This window comes from Pelobates fuscus, chromosome 11, assembly GCF_036172605.1.
Source record: "Pelobates fuscus isolate aPelFus1 chromosome 11, aPelFus1.pri, whole genome shotgun sequence".
Lineage (NCBI taxonomy): Eukaryota > Metazoa > Chordata > Amphibia > Anura > Pelobatidae > Pelobates > Pelobates fuscus.
This window is the reverse complement of record NC_086327.1, coordinates 127,464,559-127,485,943: the sequence shown is the minus strand read 5'-3', so window position 1 is coordinate 127,485,943 and position 21,385 is coordinate 127,464,559.

The window sequence follows — 21,385 nt, the reverse complement described above, 5'->3', positions numbered from 1 at the left end:
AAGCATAAGAGCATGCACATAGCAAGTGCATAAAGCTAGCATAAATAAGTTATTTACAGGAATTTGTATTCACAGTGAAAATCTAAATTTATACAACGTATTATAAATTTTACATGATCGTCAAATTTAAAATGACCACTGACCTTGTACCCCTATGTGACCTATGGCATGTTATTGCGTAATCATATTTTTACAATACGTGTTATAGTTCAGTAGTAAAATATATGCACCGCAATTGGCGTGAATGTGTGTGCCAAATTTCACGTTGCCCTAACAACTGGTTTCAGTTTAAAATGTTTTTTGCATGCAAAAAACATAAGAAAGCAACATTTCTTGCATGACTGTCACAACAACAAAGACCGTGCACAGCAATATGTAAATCTGTAGCACAAATACTTCTGGAAAGCAGATGTTTTATGGGACCTATGACTATTTGGTCGCAAAGGATATAGAGCACTATATGTTTCTAAAAAGAAAAACAAACAAAAAGGGGGAGTGCAGGGGTATTTTTTTTAATTTACCAGAACCTCTGGTCTTGAGTTCCTGGTCTATGCTGGTGGCTGCCTTCTCTGGTCCCTGGAGGAATCATCGGGGGTGGTCCTTGCGGGGCGGAGGATACTGGTTCGGACTCCGTTGATATAGACGATGGAGCACCACAACACACTTTTTCATAAATTATGGAAAGTCTCAAGTTCTTCATCGCCTGGCGCTGCGCAATGCTGACCCAGGACACCACACGGTCCAGTTGTGTTGACAAGTTGAGACTCATGCGGTTGATGGCCTGGGTCAGGCTCCTTATGGCCCGAACCATATCCACCAGCAGCTCCTCGATCAGCCGCATGGATCCTCCTGGGCTAGGTAATGGCTCTGTCTGAAGAGGTGGCAGTGGCTGGACAGGTGGCGGTGTGATGGGTGGCTCTTGTGCAGCCACACTGTGGGCAGTCTCAAAGACGAACCCTGGGCCCATGTCCTCCTCCAGGGAGCAGGCAATAAATTCTGCAGAAGACAGCGCCACCTCAATCACACTGTCCTCATGTGATGAGAGGACAGGTAAATTAAGTGAGCTGTCCTCTTCACCTCTCCCAACAGACTGCCTATAAACTGAAATAGGTGAGATAGGCAATGTTAGTAACATGCAAACAAATGGATTTGTGGACATGCTGTAGACATTACTACCTTTTTAATAATCTATAGTGTATTTTTTTAATGTAAAAAGAATATTGTTACTCTAGGAAATATTTAAACATATATCTAAGCAGGACTCATAGCAATGTTAATCAATTCTAATTGTGCTACCAGTTAAAAGAACACTATAGCATTAGGAATACAAATATGTATTCCTAACAGTATAGAGCCCTAGTCACCGATTATAAATTAACCATTTATTTGCTTACCTTAATCCAGCACCGGGCTCCGCCGGTACTGGTGACTTCTCCTCCATTGACGTCAGGTTCCGAGTGGAGCCGAATGCGCATTCAAACATGGCCAAAGGAAAGCATTACTCATTACTTTCCTATGGGGATCTTTTTTGACACTGTACTCCGTGAGGACGTCCAGTTCAAAAAAGTGTGATTTACTTTGTGTAAATCGCGGAAGAGGCCTTTGGTGGCTGTCAGGGAGACAGCCACTAGAGGCTGGATTAACCCTGCAGTGTAAACATAGCAGTTTCTAAGAAACTGCTATGTTTTCAGCTGCAGGGTTAAAACCTGGGGGACCTGGAACCCAGACCACTTTTTATAGTTACATAGTTGAAAAGAGACTCAGCGGAGTTAGGTCAGCACATGTCTTAGACTAGCAACAAATGAAGCACAACTTTGTATGTGGATTGCTGTCTAAACTGTGTGTCAAGACCATGGTTCAAGATAATGTTAAGTAAAGGATGTACCCCATAGTAAGTGTAAAGGAAAGGTGATGTGAAAACAAGGTATAAACTGATCTCTTAATGATCGTCTGATAGCATCAATTAAGTGCAGTATATGCACGGCGGTTAATGCTAGTCAAATAGTGTCTAAGAGGTGCAGAAATTTCAACTCATTGTTATATGGTAAAGGTATAACTCAATACATATGCAGGATTACAGGACGCTATAGACTGATGGCGGAGGAATCTGTAAGGCTGCCAGAATGGTTAGATGAAGGAGAGGTAAATAGTTGAGATAGCTATGATTTGATCCCTAAAATAAGGTGCCCTAACAACTGTGCCTTTGAGGGCACCCCTTAAGAAAAGACCTGATTAACCCACTGTAAAGGGGTAAAATCCTCCCTCCAAAACCCTGCTGGAGTGTGCTGGAATAGAGATCCGACCTGGGTGACTGCAAATCTTTGAGGTGTGGCTAATAGCCTTCCTAGGTATAAGTCTTATAATGTGAAGATCCGCTGCCCCTAGCCTAGCCGTTCGAATATTAGCGGTGTCTGGTAATGAGGCTAGGTGCTAGAAGTTAGACAATCAAAGAACCACTGCTCCTAACTTAACCGCTCATGTTGTAGCGGTTGCAAGTATCTAAGCTAGGTGCAAGTTGGTCATTACATAAAAGAAGCACTCATGTTAAGCTAATAGAGGTATAACCACTGTAGTTAATATGAAATACAAAAGCAAGAAGGGACCAATAGTGCAAAACCGTTTGGAAATAGAGTCACGGACAACATAGAAATAGAGAAATGCCAACTCACAATATAAAGAGCTATGCCTAGCTCCAGGCAAAACGCATACAGTGGTATTTGAAACTCCCCACATGTAGGATATAGCTGGACAATAGGAGGTGTTTCTTCTATACTTCCTGCAGCATCTTAGATACACGTCAGCATATAAAATACATAAAAATAACGGAAAAACCCAATGGTGCAATAACGTAATAACATCACCTACAACTACAAACAAACACTAAGGTCCTAAGAGTGCCAACTTACAATTGAGAGAGCTATCACCAGCTCTGAGTAAAAACAGCATACAGTGGTATTTAAACTCCCCACATGTAGGATATCCTTCTAGCGATATTTGCAGTGCAGGTCTTATGAAAAATAAAATCACAAAAGAGGGCCCATAGTGTTCTCAGTAGATAAAATAGAAGTAAAAAAATAAAATGAAACGTACTTACAGTGTATAGAGCAGCCACACTGCTCTATGGATTAGGCGTGAGTGTAATAATCCCCACCTAGGATTTCTTTAGTAGTACTGGATAATTTAAAATGGCACAAAAAAGGAATAGTTTGTGCAAATGAGCCTTGCCCCTAGAGGGGCCACTTATCTCCTGGAAATGGCAAACATGGATATTCAGGAAGTCCTGAGGAGTCTTGGTGAGTAGTAAGGTCTCGACTTCACCCCTCTTGTCAATGGATAAATCAGTTTTCTCTGAGGGAACACTCCTTTAATCCAGGCTTCTTGTCCAGAGTTTTAGTGCCAATATAATCCGCTCGATGCGTTTTGTCTGTCGGTAGACATTTTCAAGAGCTGCATCCTTCCCTGGTGGTCCAGTAGAGGTGGGGGCAGATTACTTAATAGCCCCCCTCCCTTCTTACCTTATGTAGGGATTTGGGATCCTTGTTGCTGCTGCCATCCCTGGTGGTCCAGTGGAGAGTGAACTCTACCCTGTGGGGCTAGAGTTCACTCTTGCGAGATCTGAGCGTTTCCGTGGCAAAGCTCAGATCTCACAAGAGGAACCCGGTGGAGCTGCTGGCTTTAGCTCCCCAGGTCCTCTCCTGCCTCCCTCCCTGCAGCTGTGAGCCGGTGAGGGAGATCTTTGATCTCCCCACCGGCCCCTGGAGGCTTAGAGCAGAGCCGGCGCTCGGATAGCGCCGGCTCTTCATGAGCCGGCAGGGGAGATCCTGAGATCTCCCCTGCCGGTCTCACTCCATAGGTGGGTGGCGGGGATTAGGGTGTGCCCAGGCCCACCTGGCACACCCCGTGCACACACCTATGGTGTAGAGTCCTCCAGAGTCTTACAACTGTGCATAAACCTTCTATTCGGCCACCACTAACCAATGCTCACCAGCAGAAACGGCTGCATTGGGCGAAAAAATACATGAAGACTAATTTTCAAACAGTCCTGTTCACTGATGAGTGCCGTGCAACCCAGGATGGACCAGATAGTGGATGGTTGGTGGACGGCCACCCTGTTCCAACAAGGCTGCGACGTCAGCAAGGTGGTGGTGGAGTCATGTTTTGGGCCGGAATCATGGGAAGAGAGCTGGTCAGCCCCTTTAGGGTCCCCAAAGGTGTAAGGATGACCTCTGCAAAGTATGTGGAGTTTCTGACTGACCACTTTCTTCCCTGGTACAGAAGGAAGAACTATGCTTTCAGTAATAAATTCATCTTCATGCATGACAATGCACCATCTCATGCTGCAAATAATACCTCTGCATCAATGGCTGCTATGGGGATAAAAGGAGAGAAAATAATGGTGTGGCCTCCATCTTCCCCTGACCTCAATCCTACTGAGAACCTTTGAAGCATCCTCAAGCAAAAGATCTATGAGGGTGGGAGGCAGTTTACATCCAAACAGCAGCTCTGGGAGGCTATTCTGACATCTTGCAAACAAATTCAAGCAGAAACTGTCCAAAAACCCACAAGTTCAGTGGATGCAAGACTTGTGAAGCTGCTATCAAATAAGGGGTCCAAGGTTAAAATGTAACGTACCCTTTTAAAATGTTTCAAAAGTTAAAATGTTGTTATAAGTTTGATTAAAATAGCTTTTGATTTCAGTAAATATACTGCAAGGACAACAAATTAAAATTTTTAGTTCTTTATGACCTATAAAGTGTTTTGAAACTTACTGTGCGTAATAATTTGGAACAGTGCATTGTAAGTTTTTTATGTTTAAAAAATACTGTTATCATTAGGAGGTTTGTTCAATACAATTTGAATTGTACTCTTAATAGTCGATAACATTAGAATTATGCTGACTGTTATTTACATCAATTATTTAGGTAAATGAGAAAAATATAATTTGCATAATAATTTGGAACAGGGTGTATAATTAGCTACCATTTGGTATTAATTTATAACGATAATTTCAAAATTATTTAAAGGACCACTATAGTGCCAGGAAAAAAACTAATTTTCCTAGCACTATAGTGCCCTGAGGGTGCCCCCACCCTTATGGCCCCCCTCCCGCCAGGCTGAAGTTGAAGGAAGAGGTTAATTTCTTACCTTGCTCCAACGCTGGAGACTCTCCTCCTCCTTCGGTCGTCATCGGCTGAATGCGCATGCGCGGCAAGAGCCGCAGGTGCATTCAGCCAGTCCACAGGAAAGCATTCTCAATGCTTTCCTATGGACGCTGGCGTCTTCTCACTGTGAAAATCACAGTGAGAAGCGCGGAAGCACCTCTAGCGGCTGTCAATGAGACAGCCACTAGAGGCTGGATTAACCCATATGTAAACATAGCAGTTTCTCTGGGATCTGACTGCTATGTTTACAGCAGGCAGGGTTAAACCTAGATGGACCTGGCACCCAGACAACTTCATTAAGCTGAAGTGGTCTGGGTGCCTATAGTGGTCCTTTAAGTGTCTACATTATTTTCCATGTATAATATAGCAGTGTACATAGTTATAAATGGTTGTTAATTTCTTATTAGACATGCGCAAATGTCTAATGGGTTTAATGTTGTGGCTGTTCAGTGTAAATAGTTGTATTGCTTCCATTGAAACTGTCCTGTCCTATAGGTGCTAAAGGAAATGTCAATCAAGGTACTTCCTCCAATATGACCTGGAGAACAGGATTCAAGATATAAATGTATATATGCAGTTATTCAATAAACCATGTGTTTTATTCCATTCTCAAGCTGGTGTCAACAGAAAAATCACACCTGTAAACTATACAAAAAGAAACCTGAATTGCTAAACATTAATTTTATTTTACAACTCCTGGTCATTAATTTCTTTCCTAGCGGGCTATTAATTTCATATTTTAGGTCAAAATAGCTGCGGTGAAAAGAGAGTTGAATTGGAGATTATTTCCACTTTAGTTAATTGTGTCTAAAAGTTGCATTTCTCTTGCTACATTTTAACAATTCCTTGTTCAGTGAATAGGACTACTGATTTTCAAACATTAAAGTAATGTTGAAACTATTATAGTGTAAACAGATTAAATGTTTACCCATGATTATGTGTGTTTTAGCTTCAGTTTTAACCATTTAAAAAACAAAAATTGTCAACTATATGTACAATTTGATTGTTTTGGCAAATCTTCACATGCCATTTTCTATTGCATGGCTAGTAAATAATGTCTTAACTTTTTACATACTGTCCTCAGTGCCTGTTATAGCTGTTATAGGTATAACAATTATATTAGATATTAATGTGTGTTCACCATGGCAACAAATGGCATATTTAGACAAATTATTGCATTTGTTGAAATCACAATCAAATTATGACGGATTTATCATTTTACCCTATTACTTGTTATTGTTTTGCACAAGAATATGGCTTGTGGGATTAAACAGTCATCTGGTATTTAAATAATAAATAATAAATAACAACATACCTGATTTTAGGTCTCTGTAAATTGCTTGCAGAGGAAATGTTACAGCCTCATCAATATAAGTTTTTAAAGCATTGGGACCAACAAAATTGTTATCTATAACCTTTGCATCAAAGTGATCATGATCATAATAGCATTTGCCAGGTATAGGATCCATCCTGGCGTTATAATTCTTTGATTATATTGTTTATATTGTCTAGGGGAAAGTTGCTAATTAGAAACTGAAACGGTGAGGACAATTTTGATGGGATCAAAATTTAAATCTTTTGTGAAGTCTGAGAGTGCATTTCCTTTTGTATTGGAGCTGCATATGTGGTTAATATTTATATCTATAGCAGCTCATATTAAAATATCATATGCTTACACAGTCATGGGATTAAAATCTAACATTGATACTAGGAGTTTATACAAATGAATTGTTGTTGATCTTTATAAATTGCCATCCCCTTATGATTCTTGTTGTTCTCAATTTGTAGTATTTGTTTTTTAGTCTAGATGTCTTAAGGACATATTACAGGAACACTATAGTCACCAGAACAACTACAGCTTATTGAATTTGTTCTGGTGAGCAGAATCATTACCTTCAGGCTTTTTGCTGTAAACACTGTCTTTGCAGAGAAAAAGCAGTGTTTACATTACAGCCTAGTGATAACTTCACTGGCCACTCCTTAGATGGCTGTTAGAGATCCTTCCTGGGTCATGGCTGCCTAAAATGCATCCAAACATTCAGTGTCTCGTCCCTCTGCATGCAGACACTGAACTTTCCTCATAGAGATTCATTGATTCAATTCATCTCTATGAGTAGATGCTGATTGGCCAGGGCTGTGTTTGAAACATGCTGGCTCTGCCCCTGATCAGCCTCTTTATCAGTCTCAGCCAATCCTATGAGGAAGCATTGTGATTGGATTAGGCTACCACTTCTGATGATGTCAGCAGACTGCAGAGTTACAGTTTCAGGCATGAATACAATAAGATTTTGCTATATTTATGGAGCCATGAGGGGCCCAGGAGGGCTAGATGGTGGGCCAGGAATACATGTTTGTGTTCCTGACCCTATAGTGATCCTTTAATTTACATTATAATATTTTCACCTCATGTTATAAGAACATTATTCTTTTGCAGGATAGGGGTGTGTTAGAACACAATTGTAATTAAAAACTCAATCTTCTTCCCAGAGACTTGTAAAGTGAATTTGATTAGACTTCTGATTATTAGAGGCGTTATGTATACAACTTGTTGCATTTGCTTTTATGTTTTTGCTACTCTTTTGTGAATGTTCCAGTGTTTTACAAGGTGGGACAAAATTCAAAGTAGGGTTTGAGGAGTCAACAGTTTTTTTTATTAATGAACCAATTTCAATGATATTACAAACCATGAATGCTTAACATATGGAGATTGATTTGACTAGGTACTGAAGATAACATCTTTTCAATGAGCTCCATTTGCCACCTCGCAAAGTCTGGCTCTTTTAGTTGCATTGTTCAAAACATTAGATAATGTTTGAGGCTGTAGAGCTTGAATTTTTGCACGAAATCTTCCTGCGAAGGTCAACCCTTACCAGATGATGCATTTGGTAGAGTGCAACTGGTGCTGATAACTGATCAATGGGTTTTCTTTATCACAGAAATGACTGGTTTGCTTATTGACAAAGCAATTGAAATGAAAATGAGCTCTGTCAAACATGATGAGTAGATGAATAAAATCATTGTTTTCTTTGGCTAATTTATGGTTCCTTTGTGAATTTACCCATGATGAATCTCCCAATATTCAGCTATAATATGTGCCTGCAACAAAAAAATAGCTATTAAAAATGTGTTATTTATATGTCAAATTACACTCCACCTTTGTACATAATTTGTTTCTAGAGTAATCCATCTTTCTGCCACTTTTTATTTCTCTTTCTGATTTTTTGCACCTTTTTTCCTGATGATTTTACTATTGATTACCTTAGGTATAAAACAATACATGCGTACATTGGAATATTTTTATATAACAATTATTGGCTTGTTTAGCTTGGTTGCTGCCTCTAAGTGCTGCTTCAAAGTGTGTGCTTGGAGATATTCTGAAGAGTTTTTACTGATTCTTCAACTGTCTAAGAATTTTCTAAGATTTTTCTTTTTGCTGTTAAATAGAAACATAGAAACATTGAATGTGATGGCAGATAAGAACCATTCGGCCCATCTAGTCTGCCCAATTTTCTAAATACTTTCACTAGTCCCTGACCTTATCTTATAGTTAGGATAGCCTTATGCATATCCCACGCATGCTTAAACTCCTTTACTGTGTTATCCTCTACCACTTCAGCTGGAAGGCTGTTTCATGCATCCACTAACCTCTCAGTAAAGTAATACTTCCGGATATTATTTAAAAAAAATGTGCCCCTCTAATTTAACACTATGTCCTCTTGTTGTGGTAGTTTTTCTTCTTTTAAATATAGTCTCCTCCTTTACTGCGTTGATTCCCTTTATGTGTTTAAATGTTTCTATCATATCCCCCCTGTCTCGTCTTTCCTCCAAGCTATACATGGTAAGTTCCTTTAACCTTTTCTTGTTACAGGTAAGAGTCATCTCTAGGAAAAAGTTTTTGATTGCACAAGGTTTGATTTCCTATTGGCAATTGGTAAGGCAATTGGTAATGCCATAGCATATTTGTTGATGATGAATTTTGTCAAGTGAATTTCATTCCTGCAACCTTTACCTTTCCATTGCGCCATCAAATCTAATGCGCTGTTAGGTTCTGTTAAGTTTTTCTTTTTAAAGAAACTAGATAGCAGAAATATTTTTAAATAATTATGTCTCTTTAGGAGAAAAATAATTGAGATGATTTTTCCGAGAGACACTTATTTTGAATTAAATTAGGCAAATCGATTACTAGTTATGAACTTGATTAGCAATTCAAATATTGCCAATGTATGAATTTAATGAGATATAGATTTGAAAGTAAATAAATTCCTTAGTTCCAGTAATTATATGAGAATGTTAAAATAAATAAAGTCCAAGTTCAAGATAAGGATATCAGCAATTTAGTAAGAGGTTTCATATAATAATGTCCAACAGAATCGATTTAATAATTAGTTAGGTACAATTAATAGTAATCGGTTCAGACTTACAGCAGTACTTTTCAAGGAACAATTAATCAATACTCTCTTTGTTGGATTCTCAGGAGTTAAGACATAAGAATCAACAGAGAAGGTATGCAGCATGCAAAAGGTTGATAGCCCTTAGCAGAGTTTGAAATGGTTAAGCAGAAATTGGAGTAAGAAGGGTCTGCTGGCTTGTTTGGATAAACAGTGGGACAGGTTCAAAGATGTATGCTGGATAGTTGCAAAATGAATGCTGAGCAGGAGAGAGTTTGCAAGGTCAGTTGTAGAAGCTGAGGTCAGAACAATTGAAGGCAACAATGTTGTTCAAGTAGGCAGAGTTCGGTACACAGAGTTTCAGTAAGAGGGGGCTCAGACGGCAGCTTTGAATTGCTCTTGGAAACAAAATAACTGAGAGATTTCAAAGCTGCTGTGGCTTCAACAAATCATGGAGGTGTCTGCCGACAGATGCTGGGGCGGCGCTTAGCGATCAGCAAATCCGGGAAGTGTCACAGAGGGAATCGCCGATCTTATAGTCATGACATGCACATTCAAATTTATTTTGTCAAGAAAGGTGCGCATTAGATTCAAGTGAATATGGTAAATTGTGACATTACCCCATTACATGTTATTGTTTTCTCATGATAAATATGGCTCATGTTATTAGACAGTATCTGCTTTTAATTTAGAAATAATACATTAAAACCCATGCCTAATTTTAGGAATATCCTTGAGAGGATTTAAAAAAAAAAATCTAATTAATATACTTTTTGGGGGATTTACATAAGTGTTATATAGACTTTTTGCATCAATCTGTTCATCGTGATAGTGTTTGCAAAACCTTGGATCTATCCCGGAATCATTGTTCTTTGATAAGTTGATATGTATTGTAGACTTGAGTACAGCATTAAAATTCTGTTCACACATATTTTTTTTACCAAAAACGGAATATTTTTAGGCAATTAAATTTGACAATATGTAGTTCCGCTCTACTGAGTTTCGGTGCCTAAAAAAACAGAAGATGCATGAAAAAAATCACATGACAAACTCCTACCATTGATTGGAAAAGGCAGCACTGAGGCACTAATCATAGCAACGCAGGAACAGGCACTCAGCACTAGATCAATAGAAGCTAAAGTCTACCACACCAGGCAAGACCTAAGCTGCAGACTGTGAAAAGAGACCTCTGAGACAGTTCAGCACCTAGTAGCCAGATGCAAGATGTTAGCAGGAACAGTATACCCGGAGAGACACAATCAAGTTGCTGGGATAGTAAACCGAAACATCTGCACAGAACATTGACTGGACCTGCCTAAGTCCAGATGAGAGATGCCACAATGGGTAGTTGAGAATGATAGGGCTAAGATCCTGTAGGACTTCAAGATCCTGTCACGGCTCCCGGCTCGCCGCATGGCGCGTTCGCACCCGACCGGCACGACCACGCCAACAAGCTGAGCTTACCTGCTCAGCAGCAAGACGGGAACTGCTCCTCCGGATTTCTTCTGGGCAGTTTGCCCAAAACAAAGATGGTGCTGACTATGTGGTCGCGGCCATCAATGGCTCCGCCCCCCCAGGGTTATACAAACGGGGGTGTGACGTCATGACGCCAACGCACATGCCCCTTCTGGGGTCAGAGGTCACCCTCTGACCAATTGCAGTCTAGAGAGGGATATATAAATCCCTGAAGCATCCCAGTACCCTATCCTGTTGTGGTTTCCCGTCCTGGTTCCCGAGAGTGTGTTTATCTTTGCTATTATTGTGATTTCCGGTATTTTGACCTTGGCTATTCCTGTCTACTCTGATTTCTGATTCCCCTGACTTCGCTTGTTTAACGGTATTTGTGTATTTCTGGCGTCCTTGACCTTAGATTTCCCTTGACCATTCTCTGTCTCTAACGTATTTGTACGCCCATTCTAAGGACCAGTTTACATTCTATCCTTTCTGTTTCTTTCTATATTCTATGTAGCTGTTACATAGTTCTGCGTACTGGACCACACTAGCAGTCGTGACATTACGACAGGGCCATGGATCCTGCAGAACTATGTAAGCATATGATAGCCTGTGAAGGCAGGGTGGAGGATATGGACCACAGGCTAGATCAATTTGCCCAAGCATTCCAGACCTTGCTTCAGAGAATGGCTTATTTTGAAGCACCTCCGGTACAACCGGTAGCTCCGCCACTTGTTCCTGCACCTGTGGCATACAAACCTCCATCTATAACTCTTTCTCCTCCTCCTCGTTTTGGAGGTGATTCCAAGGAATTTAGAGGTTTCCTTAACCAAAACAAATATCACTTTGTGTCTTCCCCTGGCTCCTGTAAGGCCTTAACTTGGGCCAACCCCTTATGGGAGAGCAGTAATTCCATTGCCCGTAATTATAGTGAGTTCCGAACAGCATTTAAAGCTACCTTTGAGCCTATGGGAAGAGAGAAAAATGAAGATAAAGCCCTGATGAGAATTAAGCAAGGCAGTCATTGTGTAGCTGTCTAAGCTATAGAATTCAGGACGTTAGCCTATGAGGTGGACTGGACTAACGGTGGTCTGGTGGCTGCCTTTTCTGAGGGTTTGGCTGAGAATATACAGGATGAGACCGCTGATAGAGACCTTCCTGTCAATCTTAATGATTATATAGCCTACCTGATTGACATTGACAATAGTCTCAGGGAGAGAGAGAGGAACAAACAACGTACAAGACGTACCAACCTATCTATTGCCCCTCTTTTTTCCAACCCAGTGGTAGTTAACCCTGTTCCATTTTGAGAGGCTGAGCCCATGCAATTGGGCATTACTAAGCTCACTGAGGCAGAGAGACAGCATAGACAAAATGAGGGGTTGTGTCTTTATTGTGGGAAGAAGGGACATCTAAGGCTCTCATGTCCAGCTCGGCCGGAAAACATGCGCACCTAAGGCACATTCGGGGACCGACCAGAGGTGTGATGTATATGTCCCCCTAATTGACTAAGAACCGTTTCCTTGTAAAAGTTACTCTACATTGTTAGAAAACTACTATTCAGTGTGAGGCCATGATCGACTCTGGGGCAGCGGAGAATTTCCTTGATAGAGAATTCTCTGCTAAGGAAATCTCCTGAAAGAGGCAGAAATATAGACCCATTGCAGTTAAGGCCATTGATGTGAGACCTCTTATCCAACCTCTCATCACTCAGGAAACATTACCTATCACTGTCTCAGTAGGCATCTTACATTCTGAGGAATTGGTTTTCCAGATTATTTCTTCCCCTTCCTGCCCTGTAATACTCGATTTCCCTTGGCTCCAGAAACACAATCCACATCTAGATTGGATTAAAGGAGAAATTGTGGCTTTGGGAAAGAATTGCAAAAGTTATTGTGAACACCAAATGCCACAACGTGTTGGTACCATCAATGTACCTACTGCACCTCCATTAACCACAGAGATTCCACCGCAGTATTTAGAGCTAAAGGAAGTTTTTAATAAGGTTCAGTCAGAGGTATCACCACCGCACAGACCCTATGACTGTGCTATAAATTTGCTACCGGGCACTATGCCTCCAAAAGGGGGAGTTTATGCACTGTCTCCTCAAGAAACTCTCTGTTTGGAGGAGTATATAAAAGATGCTCTAAGAAAGGGACACATACGGAGATCCTCTTCACCTGCTGGGGCTGGTTTCTTATTTGTTTCTAAAAAAGAAGGAGACCTACGCCCTTGCATCGATTACCCGATCCCCCTTATTTCGGAATTATTTGGCAGGTTAAAAGGTGCCAGAGTATTCACCAAACTCAACCTAAGGAGTGCATATAACCTAGTCTGAATTAAAGAGGGACAAGAGTGGAAAACGGCGTTCAACTTCAGAATGGGGCATTATGAATACCTGGTCATGCCGTTTGGTTTGTGCAATGCCCCAGCGGTATTCCAAGACTTTATAAACAATGTCATTAGAAAATACCTCCACATGTTCGTACTGGTGTACCTAGATTACATTCTTATCTATTCCCCAGACCTGGGTACCTATCACGAACATGTGAAAATCGTGTTAAAAACTTTGCTGGAGCATGGGTTATATTGCAAGCTTGAAAAGTGCCAGTTTGACCAGACTGAAATACAATTCCTTGGATATATAATATACCCTTAAGGTTTCAAAATGGACCCATGCAAACTGGAGGCAGTATTGCAATGGCCGTTACCCAAAGGCCTCAAAGCTATACAACGTTTCATAGGATTTGCAAGCTAATACCGCAGATTCATTAGGTTTTTCATCTGTGATTGCTCCTATCACCAACCTTACCCGAAAAGGAGCTAACTGTAATTCTTGGCCCAAGGAGGCAAACGAGACGTTTGATAAATTTAAATCTTTATTTGCTTCAGCACCTGTTTTGACGCACCCCGATCCTGCCAAACCCTTTATTTTTTTAAGTTAATGCGTCAGAGACAGGAGTAGGAATCATTCTGTCTCAACGAGAGAGTCCTGATGCACCTTTACATCCCTGTGGGTTTTTCTCTCAAAAACTAACTACAGCTACTGGCCATTGTTCTCGCACTCAAAGAATGGAGACATCTTTTAGATGGTTCCAAAGAGCCACTTTGGATTTTTACTGATCACAAGAGCTTGGCTTATATCGGGGATGATAAGAGATTGTCCTCCAGACTGGCTAGATGGTCATTACTCTTCTCCCGTTTCAATTTTGTCATTACGTACAGACCCGGTACCAAGAACACAAAGGCAGATGTGCTGTCTAGACAGTTTGAGACAGATGAGATTCCTGAACAAGAGGTATTCCCAATTGTACCTCCCGAGTGTCTTGTTGCTACAATGGTTTCCGAAGTGTCTTCCCCACTCTTATGTGCCATAATAGCAGATCAAACTCAGGGACCCGTGGAGAGACCACCGGACAAACAGTTTGTTGCACCATTATTAAGGACAAAAGTTATTTGGTTATTTCATGATAATCTGACAGCCGGACATCCTGGAATACATAAAACCCTCTCTGTCATTTCTAGGAAATTTTGGTGGCCAACACTTAGGGGAGATTTCAAAGATTACGTAGGGACATGTTGAATATGTGCTGTCTCTAAAGCCCCTCATAAATCTACTCCTGGGTTGTTGCAGCCACTTCCAATACCAGATGCTGCATGGACCTATCTAGCCATGGACTTCATTGTGGATCTCCCCAGTTCAAGTGGGTATAACACTATCCTCATGGTTGGGGATAGATTCTCCAAGATGGCGCATTTTATACTTCTTAAAAAATTGCCATCTTCTCAAGATCTTGTCCAAATATTCTTGAGAGAAATCTTTTGGTTACATGGGGTACCGAAAAACATTGTCTCCGACAGAGGTACCCAGTTTATTTCTAGGTTTTGGCGTGCTTTCTGTAAGCAATTGGGCATAGAACTTTCTTTTTCCTCTTCGTATCACCCTCAGACCAATGGTGCAGCGGAGAGGGCCAATCAGTCTTTAGAATCCTATTTACGTTGTTTTATTGATGTCAAACAGTCAAACTGGTCTGAACTCTTGCCCATGGCTGAATTTGCCAGGAATAATGCGACTCATGAATCCTCCAATCATAGCCTCTTTTTTGTAAATAATCACCCCACTGTATTACCTTCTGATTTTTCGGGCACTGATATTCCTGCTTTGGACACCCGTTTAGCTTCTGTCCGTGACACGTGGGATTTGGTGCATGTAGCATTACAGACAGCCTCTAGACGTACTAAAGTCCAGGCCGACAAGCGGCGTGGTGCCAATCCTGTCTATCAAGCGGGAGACAGGGTCTGTCTATCCACGCGTCATATTAAGCTCAAAGTTCCTTCCATGAAACTGTCTCCTTGATACATAGGGCCTTTTCATGTCCTTTGACGTATTAACCCTGTGACTTATCCTTTGGTGCTCCCTGCGCACATGAGAATTGCTAATACATTCCATGTGTCTCTGCTTAAGCCTCTCACTTGTAATAGATACACAAAATTGGTGGCTGCTCCTCCTCCTTTGGTGGTTGGTGGTCAAGAGGAATACGAAGTTCGCTCTATATTGGATTCCAAGATTTCTAGCTGTGTTTTGTCTTATTTAATTGACTGGAAGGGATATGGCCTGGAGGAGCATAACTGGGTTCCTGCTGACCAGGTTCATGCTCCCCGTGAGCCGGGAACCGCTCCTCCGGATCTTCTGGGCAGTTTGCCCAAAGCAAAGGTGGCACCAACCATTCCCTCTCGTCACCCTCTGACCAATTACAGTCTAGAGAGGGATATGTAAATCCCTGAAGCGTCCCAGTACCTTGTCCTGTGGTGGTTTCCTGTCCTGGTTCCCGAGAGTGCGTTTATCTTTGCTATTATTGTGATTTCCAGTATTTTGACCTTGGCTATTCCTGACTACTCTGATTTCTGGTTCCCCTGACTTGGCTTGTTTAACGGTATTTGTGTATTTCTTGCTTCCTTGACCTCAGCTTTCCCTTGACCATTCTCTGTCTCTAACGAATTAGTCAGGCCATTCTAAGGACTGGTTTACATTCTATCCTTTCTGTTTCTTTCTATATTCTACATAGATGTTACATAGTTCTGCATGCTGGACCACACTAGCAGTCGTGACAGATCCAGACAGACAAGCAAGTGCTGGCCAGCCAACCTGACATTGTGGTGGTAGACAAGGAACGTAAGACTGCAGTAGTGGCAGATGTGGCAGTACCCAGTGACTATAACATCAAGAAGAAGGAACATGAGAAGGTGGATAAATACTAAGGACTGAAAGAAGATCAAGAAAGGATGTGTAAAGTGAAGACAGTAGTAGTCCCAGTTGTGATAGGAGCACTCAGTGCTGTTACTCCCAAGTTGGGGAAGTGGCTTCAGCAGATTCCAAGTGGGACATTCGAGATCACTGTCCAGAAAAGTGCAGTTCTAGGAAGAGCTAAGATACTGCACAGAACCCTCAAACTCCCAGGCCTCTGGTATAGGACCCGAGAATGAGGAATAAACATACAACCCAGGAAGGGTGAAAAAATATATATTCTTTTTATTATTTATACATAAATTCATCAAGGAAAAGAAGTTAGCAAAAAATCTGAAAGATGAATAGTGATAGTCACATGGATTATTCTGGTGCATTACAGAAAACGTGGAAAACATTCTGCAAAGTATCAAGATGGAGTAACAGTTTTATATACAAGGAAATGACGCACTCATTGAAAGTTGGCTCAAACAAAAAAGCGAATGCAAATTTTTTTTATACATAACCCCGATAATAACAAGTAATCTGTTCAAATCTCTAGGAATAAAATTGAGTATTTCATTTCTATTGTTTTCTGCTTAACCCCTAACCTGTAAAAAAAAAAATATATATATATATATATATATATATATATATTTTTTTTTTTTTTTTTTTACCACATGAGATGCATTTATTACAAAAGAGGGTTATTATCTGTCCCTCAAATATAAAGATAAAAAATATATATTATAAATGGAGCTCAACTAAAAGCATGAGATGTTTGCAATTTGTAAAGATCAACAACATTTTATTAGCATAAACTCCTAGCATTATTTTCAATGTTAGTTTTTATTCCTCTAATTGCTCTATATATCAGTTTAAATCATAGAATCACATGCTTAGCAGTCATAGGAATAAAAACTAACATTGAAAATAATTCTAGGAGTTTATGCTAATAAAGTGTTGTGGATCTTTACAAATTGCAAACACCTCATGCTTTTACTGAAAAGGGATGTAGGGAAGCAGCGCCCTCAGAATACTCTCAGATCTGAATAGGTGTTACGTGGTATATATAAAAATAAGAGAACAAGAAATCAAATAAAGTGTAATATCTCTTTAACCCTTTAAGGACACATGACATGTGTGACATTTCATGATTCCCTTTTAATCCAGAAGTTTGGTCCTTAAGGGGTTAAACTGGTGAATATAAGAATAGGAGGAAAAACACTCACAATTTTCTGGAGCTTATGATCACAACTTTATTTTTAATTTTAGGCACTCGGGGGACTGCCTGAACAGTCTCCTAGACTGCTTTGCGGCCATGTGATTTGCGACGTCCATTGGGATCACATGGCCCTGGAGGGCCGGAAAAGAAACATGGGGACTGTCTGTCTCCTGAGGCAGTCCCCCCGGACCGGGATCACCGTGAATCGCCAGTCCAGGTAAGTAAATTGCGACCGGGGAGTTAACGATCGTTAGTACATCCTAACAGCGTTAAAGGGTTAATAAGACCTCCCTCTGACAGTAGACATGTATATACTTAATATGTATTAACTAAAAAATAGAGTAGATTACCATATAATGTAGAAGTTGGGTGAGTATTAAAATTCTATAGAAATAAAAACATGGTTATTCACTAAAGTGTGATTTCAAAGTGAATCTGCCAAAAAGCATGGCTAAATTCTTCCACTTTGACTATTTTTATGTTGAATTTGAAACTCACTGAATTCCTACTTTAGTTAGTAAACCTGATTGTTCTGCTAGGTTTTTTTTTTCTGTTGCTTTTTAAATACAGAAAGCAATAACCTTTTCTTCAGTTTAGACTAATACATATGTTTACTGGGAAATCAATCAACAATGAGGGTTATAAAAATATTAATTATTACAAACAATATTTAATTAAATTGTCTTTATGAATTAATTTTCTAAGCCATTTTGCTGGTCCCATGTCCAGAGGAGCACATGTTGTTATTACAAAATAATTAAATATTAAGACATTATATAATTAGCCACTAAATGAGGGCCAAGATATAGTTACATAGTTACATAGCTGAAAAGAGACTTGCGTCCATCAAGTTCAGCCTTCCTCGCATATGTTTTTGGTGTTGATCTAAAAGAAGGCAAAAAAAAACAACAATCGTAAGTGCTTCCAATTTTGCAACAAACTAGGATATCATATCATTTGCAGAAATCAGGATGGATCGCAGCACTCGTAAACATTACCATAAACATGAGATTGATTCACAAGATATATATGACACCTATTTTAGTGCCAGTGCGGATAAAAATCTTCTAGATGAGGTTTTTATATTTCCTATGAAAGCAGCTGTCAATGCCAGCAAATTGGGTAAGTTTATATTGTACTTAAATGCCATTTAACTGTTGGATACTGTAGGGCCTTATTTAGCCATGAGAAAGATGGTTGTTTTGGGCATAGTACTAAACATGGAGCAATCCAATGAAATGTTTAGTTTGATCCTATATTATTTAAGGCAAATGCAAAACTAACTGAAATATATTATTATTATTATTATTATTATTATTATTATTAAATCAGTTTATAAATCAAAATATATGGAACAATTTGAAAAGCTAAACCAAAAAGATAAAAATTAAATTGAGATCTGAGTTACAAGTTCACCCTAAGATTTAGATGCTATTACTAACCATTTAGACTTCCAAATGATGAATGGCTAAGGTAAGCTTACAGTGGCTCAAACCTGTAATTTGGATACATTAAAACTGGAGGACTATCCAATGAGTTGTCTCACCAGTTCCCATAATAAATATATGGCATTTCAGAATTTGGAAAAAAATATATAACTCTAGAAGAAACAAAAAAAAAAAAATATGCCGCAAATTTGGTGTAAAAATGCTAGATATGTAAAATTATATCTGTGTCTCACTAGATAATTATTCAGATATTGGGAATATTTTTCTCCAGGTCATATTAAAGGGGACACGCTGATGGATATTTCTACTGGTGCCAGTATTTTCCATCTTTTACCAATCTGTACGTATTTCAAAGACATCACTATATTGGAGTTTAATGATGCCTGTCTCAAGGACCTGCAGAAATGGCTGAATAATGAACCAGGTGCATTCGATTGGTCTCATGCATCAAAGATTGTTGCAGAACTGGAGGGCTGCAGGTAAGTGATTACAGACTTGCAGGATTACCCACTAAAGTGAGAATTCAAGGTGAATTCAAGGTGAATTACAAATTTAAAGTCAAAATAACCAAACTCGAAGAACTCTGCAAGTCAGATATGTTTTCAGTTTGGATACTCTGGCCTTAAATTTGAAATTGACTTTGAATTCTCACTTTAGTAAATAACTGATAGAAAACAAATATAATCTATATGAGATCACATAGTGAAAGAATTATCTCTCCAAATGTAATGGTGTTTCTAAGAGATATAAAATCATTATAAGAATAAAATCTGGTAAAAAAAAAAAAAAAGAGAGAAGAATAAAATCTGGTGTATCGGCTAGACTGGTACACTGCGACAAAAGGTGTTTCCGGTTAAACATCTTTTTTTTTCCCCATTTTTTTTTCTCCTAATTTTTGGTAATGAAAAACTGATTCTGGAAATGAATCAAATGAACCACATGTTTGGAAATTGTCCAATCCATGGACTGCATAATACATCCATACTGTAAATATTATTTGTATGTCAAGTAGTATATTTTCCAGCCATTTAGATCACAGATCAAGTGAGAAAAAGCAGCCAAAAGAGGAAAAAGCAAGTGGAACAGTAAGTATATAAATATACAGTTCACTGATCTTCCTGTTTTTACCTCTATTGATTACTTCTCACTTGATCGGTGACAAAAATAAAAAATGTAGAAACTGTCCCCTAGTCATCAAGTATCTTTTTTCTACATCAATCAGCTTTTTTTTTTTGCTGCTTTGGGTAGAATTCAGAATCACAAATTTAAAATGGCATACTCCTCTAATTTGGGCATTTTGTTTGTTTGTGATTCAGATACATTTTGGCTCGGAGTCTGGGAATTGGAATGAATACCCGATAAGAGCAAAAAGAGCTATACGAGCAAAAATGGGAGAATTGGGTTCAATGGTACATTTGCGCCAGTATAAAGCAACATGCTAGAAAAGGTTGTGTGTACTTTAGCATAACGAGTTTGACAATCTTGAACTTTTTTCAACAATTGGTACCATTTGCTTTTAGATGTATTGCTGGCGAAAAAAAAAAAAAAAGTATATTTTGTCGTAAATTTTCATCCACAAAATGCATCCTATAGTGTTGTTAATGCATAATCTGCTTCCCACTTTCTCACTATACAGATTTGTGCAGTATCAAAATATGGATTAACAATACCTGTAAATTAAATAACATTTTTGGTATAATTTGAGTAATAGAACAAATTTGGGGAAGAAAAGGGAAGTCAACTTTTCCACTGTGTGGATGAGATGGTGAACTTTTTGTCCTTAAGCTTAAATATGTGGGTATCTCCACCATGTGTAAAGCATTGTCCCCACAGAAGCATGATAACTCTAGCAGAAGGAAGCTGATTCACTGTAGATTGTTGCTGGTCACTATGGCTCTAGGTACCACCAGTATAGCGTCTTATGGTGCAGCTCCAGATAATTGTCACAGATGGTCACTACATGCATAGCACAAATCTCCTTATGCTGTACCTCTATGGGAAATTATTTGTTCAATTCTATTTCCAATTTTTGCTTAGAATTCTGTTTACCAATTTACATTTTATGCTATGTTTGTGTTCTAGCACTGTATCAGCAATTTCAGATATATAGTATGCTAATTTCATTTTAGCAGAGATTGTTCCAGATGTAAGGAAACAGTGACGCCAATTACATAAACACATGCTTTAATCCAAAAAAAAAAAATGTATGGCAGAAGTAGAATTTAGAAGTATTAGAAACAAACACATTTCACTGCATATAGAAACTATAAAATCCAACCATAGAATAGTTTCTTTAAATTAAAGAAAAAAAAAAACTTAATAAAATGTTATGTTTTACAGTGATAAATGGGAAGAAAGAGAAGATGATCTAAGAAGACGCATCAAGAATATTTTGAAATGTGATCTTACTAAAGAAAACCCAACTGACCCCGTTGCATTACCAAAAGCAGATTGTGTATTTAGTTTGTTTATATTGGGTCACATTT